The following is an 11,830-nucleotide window of genomic DNA, read 5'->3' as shown; positions in this document are numbered from 1 at the left end:
CTGATTGGCTTAAAAGTACAAGAAAACACTTCAAAAGTGACGTTTCTGAAGAATTTTAACAGTTTTCTTGTATCTACGAACGCCAGAATGCATAAAATTGACCTAAACGTCTCCTTTTCCTATTCTGAGTCGATTCTGCATGCTTTAAGTGTGTTTGGTGGCTCAGAACCATCAAAAAACGTTGAAATATAGTTCAAATTCTATAAAAATCGACAAAAATACAGTTTCTAGCTAAAATTTGATGGTTTCGTTGCACTTTCCGAGCCCGTTGGGTATCTGATTGGCTTAAAAGTACAAGAAAACAATTCAAAAGTGACGTTTCTGAAGAATTTTAACAGTTTTCTTGTATCTACGAACGCCAGAATGCATAAAATTGACCTAAACGTCTCCTTTTCCTATTCTGAGTCGATTCTGCATGCTTTAAGTGTGTTTGGTGGCTCAGAACCATCAAAAAACGTTGAAATATAGTTCAAATTCAATAAAAATCGACAAAAATACAGTTTCTAGCTAAAATTTGATGGTTTCGTTGCACTTTCCGAGCCCGTAGGGTATCTGATTGGCTTAAAAGTACAAGAAAACACTTCAAAAGTGACGTTTCTGAAGAATTTTAACAGTTTTCTTGTATCTACGAACGCCAGAATGCATAAAATTGACCTAAACGTCTCCTTTTCCTATTCTGAGTCGATTCTGCATGCTTTAAGTGTGTTTGGTGGCTCAGAACCATCAAAAAACGTTGAAATATAGTTCAAATTCAATAAAAATCGACAAAAATACAGTTTCTAGCTAAAATTTGATGGTTTCGTTGCACTTTCCGAGCCCGTAGGGTATCTGATTGGCTTAAAAGTACAAGAAAACACTTCAAAAGTGACGTTTCTGAAGAATTTTAACAGTTTTCTTGTATCTACGAACGCCAGAATGCATAAAATTGACCTAAACGTCTCCTTTTCCTATTCTGAGTCGATTCTGCATGCTTTAAGTGTGTTTGGTGGCTCAGAACCATCAAAAAACGTTGAAATATAGTTCAAATTCAATAAAAATCGACAAAAATACAGTTTCTAGCTAAAATTTGATGGTTTCGTTGCACTTTCCGAGCCCGTAGGGTATCTGATTGGCTTAAAAGTACAAGAAAACACTTCAAAAGTGACGTTTCTGAAGAATTTTAACAGTTTTCTTGTATCTACGAACGCCAGAATGCATAAAATTGACCTAAACGTCTCCTTTTCCTATTCTGAGTCGATTCTGCATGCTTTAAGTGTGTTTGGTGGCTCAGAACCATCAAAAAACGTTGAAATATAGTTCAAATTCAATAAAAATCGACAAAAATACAGTTTCTAGCTAAAATTTGATGGTTTCGTTGCACTTTCCGAGCCCGTAGGGTATCTGATTGGCTTAAAAGTACAAGAAAACACTTCAAAAGTGACGTTTCTGAAGAATTTTAACAGTTTTCTTGTATCTACGAACGCCAGAATGCATAAAATTGACCTAAACGTCTCCTTTTCCTATTCTGAGTCGATTCTGCATGCTTTAAGTGTGTTTGGTGGCTCAGAACCATCAAAAAACGTTGAAATATAGTTCAAATTCAATAAAAATCGACAAAAATACAGTTTCTAGCTAAAATTTGATGGTTTCGTTGCACTTTCCGAGCCCGTAGGGTATCTGATTGGCTTAAAAGTACAAGAAAACACTTCAAAAGTGACGTTTCTGAAGAATTTTAACAGTTTTCTTGTATCTACGAACGCCAGAATGCATAAAATTGACCTAAACGTCTCCTTTTCCTATTCTGAGTCGATTCTGCATGCTTTAAGTGTGTTTGGTGGCTCAGAACCATCAAAAAACGTTGAAATATAGTTCAAATTCTATAAAAATCGACAAAAATACAGTTTCTAGCTAAAATTTGATGGTTTCGTTGCACTTTCCGAGCCCGTTGGGTATCTGATTGGCTTAAAAGTACAAGAAAACAATTCAAAAGTGACGTTTCTGAAGAATTTTAACAGTTTTCTTGTATCTACGAACGCCAGAATGCATAAAATTGACCTAAACGTCTCCTTTTCCTATTCTGAGTCGATTCTGCATGCTTTAAGTGTGTTTGGTGGCTCAGAACCATCAAAAAACGTTGAAATATAGTTCAAATTCAATAAAAATCGACAAAAATACAGTTTCTAGCTAAAATTTGATGGTTTCGTTGCACTTTCCGAGCCCGTAGGGTATCTGATTGGCTTAAAAGTACAAGAAAACACTTCAAAAGTGACGTTTCTGAAGAATTTTAACAGTTTTCTTGTATCTACGAACGCCAGAATGCATAAAATTGACCTAAACGTCTCCTTTTCCTATTCTGAGTCGATTCTGCATGCTTTAAGTGTGTTTGGTGGCTCAGAACCATCAAAAAACGTTGAAATATAGTTCAAATTCAATAAAAATCGACAAAAATACAGTTTCTAGCTAAAATTTGATGGTTTCGTTGCACTTTCCGAGCCCGTAGGGTATCTGATTGGCTTAAAAGTACAAGAAAACACTTCAAAAGTGACGTTTCTGAAGAATTTTAACAGTTTTCTTGTATCTACGAACGCCAGAATGCATAAAATTGACCTAAACGTCTCCTTTTCCTATTCTGAGTCGATTCTGCATGCTTTAAGTGTGTTTGGTGGCTCAGAACCATCAAAAAACGTTGAAATATAGTTCAAATTCAATAAAAATCGACAAAAATACAGTTTCTAGCTAAAATTTGATGGTTTCGTTGCACTTTCCGAGCCCGTAGGGTATCTGATTGGCTTAAAAGTACAAGAAAACACTTCAAAAGTGACGTTTCTGAAGAATTTTAACAGTTTTCTTGTATCTACGAACGCCAGAATGCATAAAATTGACCTAAACGTCTCCTTTTCCTATTCTGAGTCGATTCTGCATGCTTTTAGTGTGTTTGGTGGCTCAGAACCATCAAAAAACGTTGAAATATAGTTCAAATTCAATAAAAATCGACAAAAATACAGTTTCTAGCTAAAATTTGATGGTTTCGTTGCACTTTCCGAGCCCGTAGGGTATCTGATTGGCTTAAAAGTACAAGAAAACACTTCAAAAGTGACGTTTCTGAAGAATTTTAACAGTTTTCTTGTATCTACGAACGCCAGAATGCATAAAATTGAACTAAACGTCTCCTTTTCCTATTCTGAGTCGATTCTGCATGCTTTAAGTGTGTTTGGTGGCTCAGAACCATCAAAAAACGTTGAAATATAGTTCAAATTCAATAAAAATCGACAAAAATACAGTTTCTAGCTAAAATTTGATGGTTTCGTTGCACTTTCCGAGCCCGTAGGGTATCTGAGTGGCTTAAAAGTACAAGAAAACACTTCAAAAGTGACGTTTCTGAAGAATTTTAACAGTTTTCTTGTATCTACGAACGCCAGAATGCATAAAATTGACCTAAACGTCTCCTTTTCCTATTCTGAGTCGATTCTGCATGCTTTAAGTGTGTTTGGTGGCTCAGAACCATCAAAAAACGTTGAAATATAGTTCAAATTCAATAAAAATCGACAAAAATACAGTTTCTAGCTAAAATTTGATGGTTTCGTTGCACTTTCCGAGCCCGTAGGGTATCTGATTGGCTTAAAAGTACAAGAAAACACTTCAAAAGTGACGTTTCTGAAGAATTTTAACAGTTTTCTTGTATCTACGAACGCCAGAATGCATAAAATTGACCTAAACGTCTCCTTTTCCTATTCTGAGTCGATTCTGCATGCTTTAAGTGTGTTTGGTGGCTCAGAACCATCAAAAAACGTTGAAATATAGTTCAAATTCAATAAAAATCGACAAAAATACAGTTTCTAGCTAAAATTTGATGGTTTCGTTGCACTTTCCGAGCCCGTAGGGTATCTGATTGGCTTAAAAGTACAAGAAAACACTTCAAAAGTGACGTTTCTGAAGAATTTTAACAGTTTTCTTGTATCTACGAACGCCAGAATGCATAAAATTGACCTAAACGTCTCCTTTTCCTATTCTGAGTCGATTCTGCATGCTTTAAGTGTGTTTGGTGGCTCAGAACCATCAAAAAACGTTGAAATATAGTTCAAATTCAATAAAAATCGACAAAAATACAGTTTCTAGCTAAAATTTGATGGTTTCGTTGCACTTTCCGAGCCCGTAGGGTATCTGATTGGCTTAAAAGTACAAGAAAACACTTCAAAAGTGACGTTTCTGAAGAATTTTAACAGTTTTCTTGTATCTACGAACGCCAGAATGCATAAAATTGACCTAAACGTCTCCTTTTCCTATTCTGAGTCGATTCTGCATGCTTTAAATGTGTTTGGTGGCTCAGAACCATCAAAAAACGTTGAAATATAGTTCAAATTCAATAAAAATCGACAAAAATACAGTTTCTAGCTAAAATTTGATGGTTTCGTTGCACTTTCCGAGCCCGTAGGGTATCTGATTGGCTTAAAAGTACAAGAAAACACTTCAAAAGTGACGTTTCTGAAGAATTTTAACAGTTTTCTTGTATCTACGAACGCCAGAATGCATAAAATTGACCTAAACGTCTCCTTTTCCTATTCTGAGTCGATTCTGCATGCTTTAAGTGTGTTTGGTGGCTCAGAACCATCAAAAAACGTTGAAATATAGTTCAAATTCAATAAAAATCGACAAAAATACAGTTTCTAGCTAAAATTTGATGGTTTCGTTGCACTTTCCGAGCCCGTAGGGTATCTGATTGGCTTAAAAGTACAAGAAAACACTTCAAAAGTGACGTTTCTGAAGTATTTTAACAGTTTTCTTGTATCTACGAACGCCAGAATGCATAAAATTGACCTAAACGTCTCCTTTTCCTATTCTGAGTCGATTCTGCATGCTTTAAGTGTGTTTGGTGGCTCAGAACCATCAAAAAACGTTGAAATATAGTTCAAATTCAATAAAAATCGACAAAAATACAGTTTCTAGCTAAAATTTGATGGTTTCGTTGCACTTTCCGAGCCCGTTGGGTATCTGATTGGCTTAAAAGTACAAGAAAACACTTCAAAAGTGACGTTTCTGAAGAATTTTAACAGTTTTCTTGTATCTACGAACGCCAGAATGCATAAAATTGACCTAAACGTCTCCATTTCCGATTCTGAGTCGATTCTGCATGCTTTAAGTGTGTTTGGTGGCTCAGAACCATCAAAAAACGTTGAAATATAGTTCAAATTCAATAAAAATCGACAAAAATACAGTTTCTAGCTAAAATTTGATGGTTTCGTTGCACTTTCCGAGCCCGTTGGGTATCTGATTGGCTTAAAAGTACAAGAAAACACTTCAAAAGTGACGTTTCTGAAGAATTTTAACAGTTTTCTTGTATCTACGAACGCCAGAATGCATAAAATTGACCTAAACGTCTCCTTTTCCTATTCTGAGTCGATTCTGCATGCTTTAAGTGTGTTTGGTGGCTCAGAACCATCAAAAAACGTTGAAATATAGTTCAAATTCAATAAAAATCGACAAAAATACAGTTTCTAGCTAAAATTTGATGGTTTCGTTGCACTTTCCGAGCCCGTAGGGTATCTGATTGGCTTAAAAGTACAAGAAAACACTTCAAAAGTGACGTTTCTGAAGAATTTTAACAGTTTTCTTGTATCTACGAACGCCAGAATGCATAAAATTGACCTAAACGTCTCCTTTTCCTATTCTGAGTCGATTCTGCATGCTTTAAGTGTGTTTGGTGGCTCAGAACCATCAAAAAACGTTGAAATATAGTTCAAATTCAATAAAAATCGACAAAAATACAGTTTCTAGCTAAAATTTGATGGTTTCGTTGCACTTTCCGAGCCCGTAGGGTATCTGATTGGCTTAAAAGTACAAGAAAACACTTCAAAAGTGACGTTTCTGAAGAATTTTAACAGTTTTCTTGTATCTACGAACGCCAGAATGCATAAAATTGACCTAAACGTCTCCTTTTCCTATTCTGAGTCGATTCTGCATGCTTTAAGTGTGTTTGGTGGCTCAGAACCATCAAAAAACGTTGAAATATAGTTCAAATTCAATAAAAATCGACAAAAATACAGTTTCTAGCTAAAATTTGATGGTTTCGTTGCACTTTCCGAGCCCGTAGGGTATCTGATTGGCTTAAAAGTACAAGAAAACACTTCAAAAGTGACGTTTCTGAAGAATTTTAACAGTTTTCTTGTATCTACGAACGCCAGAATGCATAAAATTGACCTAAACGTCTCCTTTTCCTATTCTGAGTCGATTCTGCATGCTTTAAGTGTGTTTGGTGGCTCAGAACCATCAAAAAACATTGAAATATAGTTCAAATTCAATAAAAATCGACAAAAATACAGTTTCTAGCTAAAATTTGATGGTTTCGTTGCACTTTCCGAGCCCGTAGGGTATCTGATTGGCTTAAAAGTACAAGAAAACACTTCAAAAGTGACGTTTCTGAAGAATTTTAACAGTTTTCTTGTATCTACGAACGCCAGAATGCATAAAATTGACCTAAACGTCTCCTTTTCCTATTCTGAGCCGATTCTGCATGCTTTAAGTGTGTTTGGTGGCTCAGAACCATCAAAAAACGTTGAAATATAGTTCAAATTCAATAAAAATCGACAAAAATACAGTTTCTAGCTAAAATTTGATGGTTTCGTTGCACTTTCCGGGCCCGTAGGGTATCTGATTGGCTTAAAAGTACAAGAAAACACTTCAAAAGTGACGTTTCTGAAGAATTTTAACAGTTTTCTTGTATCTACGAACGCCAGAATGCATAAAATTGACCTAAGCGTGTCCTTTTCCTATTCTGAGTCGATTCTGGATGCTTTAAGTGTGTTTGGTGGCTCAGAACCATCAAAAAACGTTGAAATATAGTTCAAATTCAATAAAAATCGACAAAAATACAGTTTCTAGCTAAAATTTGATGGTTTCGTTGCACTTTCCGAGCCCGTAGGGTATCTGATTGGCTTAAAAGTACAAGAAAACACTTCAAAAGTGACGTTTCTGAAGAATTTTAACAGTTTTCTTGTATCTACGAACGCCAGAATGCATAAAATTGACCTAAACGTCTCCTTTTCCTATTCTGAGTCGATTCTGCATGCTTTAAGTGTGTTTGGTGGCTCAGAACCATCAAAAAACGTTGAAATATAGTTCAAATTCAATAAAAATCGACAAAAATACAGTTTCTAGCTAAAATTTGATGGTTTCGTTGCACTTTCCGAGCCCGTAGGGTATCTGATTGGCTTAAAAGTACAAGAAAACACTTCAAAAGTGACGTTTCTGAAGAATTTTAACAGTTTTCTTGTATCTACGAACGCCAGAATGCATAAAATTGACCTAAACGTCTCCTTTTCCTATTCTGAGTCGATTCTGCATGCTTTAAGTGTGTTTGGTGGCTCAGAACCATCAAAAAACGTTGAAATATAGTTCAAATTCAATAAAAATCGACAAAAATACAGTTTCTAGCTAAAATTTGATGGTTTCGTTGCACTTTCCGAGCCCGTAGGGTATCTGATTGGCTTAAAAGTACAAGAAAACACTTCAAAAGTGACGTTTCTGAAGAATTTTAACAGTTTTCTTGTATCTACGAACGCCAGAATGCATAAAATTGACCTAAACGTCTCCTTTTCCTATTCTGAGTCGATTCTGCATGCTTTAAGTGTGTTTGGTGGCTCAGAACCATCAAAAAACGTTGAAATATAGTTCAAATTCAATAAAAATCGACAAAAATACAGTTTCTAGCTAAAATTTGATGGTTTCGTTGCACTTTCCGAGCCCGTAGGGTATCTGATTGGCTTAAAAGTACAAGAAAACACTTCAAAAGTGACGTTTCTGAAGAATTTGAACAGTTTTCTTGTATCTACGAACGCCAGAATGCATAAAATTGACCTAAACGTCTCCTTTTCCTATTCTGAGTCGATTCTGCATGCTTTAAGTGTGTTTGGTGGCTCAGAACCATCAAAAAACGTTGAAATATAGTTCAAATTCAATAAAAATCGACAAAAATACAGTTTCTAGCTAAAATTTGATGGTTTCGTTGCACTTTCCGAGCCCGTAGGGTATCTGATTGGCTTAAAAGTACAAGAAAACACTTCAAAAGTGACGTTTCTGAAGAATTTTAACAGTTTTCTTGTATCTACGAACGCCAGAATGCATAAAATTGACCTAAACGTGTCCTTTTCCTATTCTGAGTCGATTCTGGATGCTTTAAGTGTGTTTGGTGGCTCAGAACCATCAAAAAACGTTGAAATATAGTTCAAATTCAATAAAAATCGACAAAAATACAGTTTCTAGCTAAAATTTGATGGTTTCGTTGCACTTTCCGAGCCCGTAGGGTATCTGATTGGCTTAAAAGTACAAGAAAACACTTCAAAAGTGACGTTTCTGAAGAATTTTAACAGTTTTCTTGTATCTACGAACGCCAGAATGCATAAAATTGACCTAAACGTCTCCTTTTCCTATTCTGAGTCGATTCTGCATGCTTTAAGTGTGTTTGGTGGCTCAGAACCATCAAAAAACGTTGAAATATAGTTCAAATTCAATAAAAATCGACAAAAATACAGTTTCTAGCTAAAATTTGATGGTTTCGTTGCACTTTCCGAGCCCGTAGGGTATCTGATTGGCTTAAAAGTACAAGAAAACACTTCAAAAGTGACGTTTCTGAAGAATTTTAACAGTTTTCTTGTATCTACGAACGCCAGAATGCATAAAATTGACCTAAACGTCTCCTTTTCCTATTCTGAGTCGATTCTGCATGCTTTAAGTGTGTTTGGTGGCTCAGAACCATCAAAAAACGTTGAAATATAGTTCAAATTCAATAAAAATCGACAAAAATACAGTTTCTAGCTAAAATTTGATGGTTTCGTTGCACTTTCCGAGCCCGTAGGGTATCTGATTGGCTTAAAAGTACAAGAAAACACTTCAAAAGTGACGTTTCTGAAGAATTTGAACAGTTTTCTTGTATCTACGAACGCCAGAATGCATAAAATTGACCTAAACGTCTCCTTTTCCTATTCTGAGTCGATTCTGCATGCTTTAAGTGTGTTTGGTGGCTCAGAACCATCAAAAAACGTTGAAATATAGTTCAAATTCAATAAAAATCGACAAAAATACAGTTTCTAGCTAAAATTTGATGGTTTCGTTGCACTTTCCGAGCCCGTAGGGTATCTGATTGGCTTAAAAGTACAAGAAAACACTTCAAAAGTGACGTTTCTGAAGAATTTTAACAGTTTTCTTGTATCTACGAACGCCAGAATGCATAAAATTGACCTAAACGTGTCCTTTTCCTATTCTGAGTCGATTCTGGATGCTTTAAGTGTGTTTGGTGGCTCAGAACCATCAAAAAACGTTGAAATATAGTTCAAATTCAATAAAAATCGACAAAAATACAGTTTCTAGCTAAAATTTGATGGTTTCGTTGCACTTTCCGAGCCCGTAGGGTATCTGATTGGCTTAAAAGTACAAGAAAACACTTCAAAAGTGACGTTTCTGAAGAATTTTAACAGTTTTCTTGTATCTACGAACGCCAGAATGCATAAAATTGACCTAAACGTCTCCTTTTCCTATTCTGAGTCGATTCTGCATGCTTTAAGTGTGTTTGGTGGCTCAGAACCATCAAAAAACGTTGAAATATAGTTCAAATTCAATAAAAATCGACAAAAATACAGTTTCTAGCTAAAATTTGATGGTTTCGTTGCACTTTCCGAGCCCGTAGGGTATCTGATTGGCTTAAAAGTACAAGAAAACACTTCAAAAGTGACGTTTCTGAAGAATTTTAACAGTTTTCTTGTATCTACGAACGCCAGAATGCATAAAATTGACCTAAACGTCTCCTTTTCCTATTCTGAGTCGATTCTGCATGCTTTAAGTGTGTTTGGTGGCTCAGAACCATCAAAAAACGTTGAAATATAGTTCAAATTCAATAAAAATCGACAAAAATACAGTTTCTAGCTAAAATTTGATGGTTTCGTTGCACTTTCCGAGCCCGTAGGGTATCTGATTGGCTTAAAAGTACAAGAAAACACTTCAAAAGTGACGTTTCTGAAGAATTTTAACAGTTTTCTTGTATCTACGAACGCCAGAATGCATAAAATTGACCTAAACGTCTCCTTTTCCTATTCTGAGTCGATTCTGCATGCTTTAAGTGTGTTTGGTGGCTCAGAACCATCAAAAAACGTTGAAATATAGTTCAAATTCAATAAAAATCGACAAAAATACAGTTTCTAGCTAAAATTTGATGGTTTCGTTGCACTTTCCGAGCCCGTAGGGTATCTGATTGGCTTAAAAGTACAAGAAAACACTTCAAAAGTGACGTTTCTGAAGAATTTTAACAGTTTTCTTGTATCTACGAACGCCAGAATGCATAAAATTGACCTAAACGTCTCCTTTTCCTATTCTGAGTCGATTCTGCATGCTTTAAGTGTGTTTGGTGGCTCAGAACCATCAAAAAACGTTGAAATATAGTTCAAATTCAATAAAAATCGACAAAAATACAGTTTCTAGCTAAAATTTGATGGTTTCGTTGCACTTTCCGAGCCCGTAGGGTATCTGATTGGCTTAAAAGTACAAGAAAACACTTCAAAAGTGACGTTTCTGAAGAATTTTAACAGTTTTCTTGTATTTACGAACGCCAGAATGCATAAAATTGACCTAAACGTCTCCTTTTCCTATTCTGAGTCGATTCTGCATGCTTTAAGTGTGTTTGGTGGCTCAGAACCATCAAAAAACGTTGAAATATAGTTCAAATTCAATAAAAATCGACAAAAATACAGTTTCTAGCTAAAATTTGATGGTTTCGTTGCACTTTCCGAGCCCGTAGGGTATCTGATTGGCTTAAAAGTACAAGAAAACACTTCAAAAGTGACGTTTCTGAAGAATTTTAACAGTTTTCTTGTATCTACGAACGCCAGAATGCATAAAATTGACCTAAACGTCTCCTTTTCCTATTCTGAGTCGATTCTGCATGCTTTAAGTGTGTTTGGTGGCTCAGAACCATCAAAAAACGTTGAAATATAGTTCAAATTCAATAAAAATCGACAAAAATACAGTTTCTAGCTAAAATTTGATGGTTTCGTTGCACTTTCCGAGCCCGTAGGGTATCTGATTGGCTTAAAAGTACAAGAAAACACTTCAAAAGTGACGTTTCTGAAGAATTTTAACAGTTTTCTTGTATCTACGAACGCCAGAATGCATAAAATTGACCTAAACGTCTCCTTTTCCTATTCTGAGTCGATTCTGCATGCTTTAAGTGTGTTTGGTGGCTCAGAACCATCAAAAAACGTTGAAATATAGTTCAAATTCAATAAAAATCGACAAAAATACAGTTTCTAGCTAAAATTTGATGGTTTCGTTGCACTTTCCGAGCCCGTAGGGTATCTGATTGGCTTAAAAGTACAAGAAAACACTTCAAAAGTGACGTTTCTGAAGAATTTTAACAGTTTTCTTGTATCTACGAACGCCAGAATGCATAAAATTGACCTAAACGTCTCCTTTTCCTATTCTGAGTCGATTCTGCATGCTTTAAGTGTGTTTGGTGGCTCAGAACCATCAAAAAACGTTGAAATATAGTTCAAATTCAATAAAAATCGACAAAAATACAGTTTCTAGCTAAAATTTGATGGTTTCGTTGCATTTTCCGAGCCCGTAGGGTATCTGATTGGCTTAAAAGTACAAGAAAACACTTCAAAAGTGACGTTTCTGAAGAATTTTAACAGTTTTCTAGTATCTACGAACGCCAGAATGCATAAAATTGACCTAAACGTCTCCTTTTCCTATTCTGAGTCGATTCTGCATGCTTTAAGTGTGTTTGGTGGCTCAGAACCATCAAAAAACGTTGAAATATAGTTCAAATTCAATAAAAATCGACAAAAATACAGTTTCTAGCTAAAAT

Source organism: Zophobas morio, unplaced genomic scaffold (assembly GCF_036711695.1).
Source record: "Zophobas morio isolate AGI-343-1 ecotype UQ-CSIRO unplaced genomic scaffold, CSIRO_AGI_Zmor_V1 ptg000720l, whole genome shotgun sequence".
NCBI lineage: Eukaryota > Metazoa > Arthropoda > Insecta > Coleoptera > Tenebrionidae > Zophobas > Zophobas morio.
Note: the sequence above shows the minus strand (reverse complement) of the source record.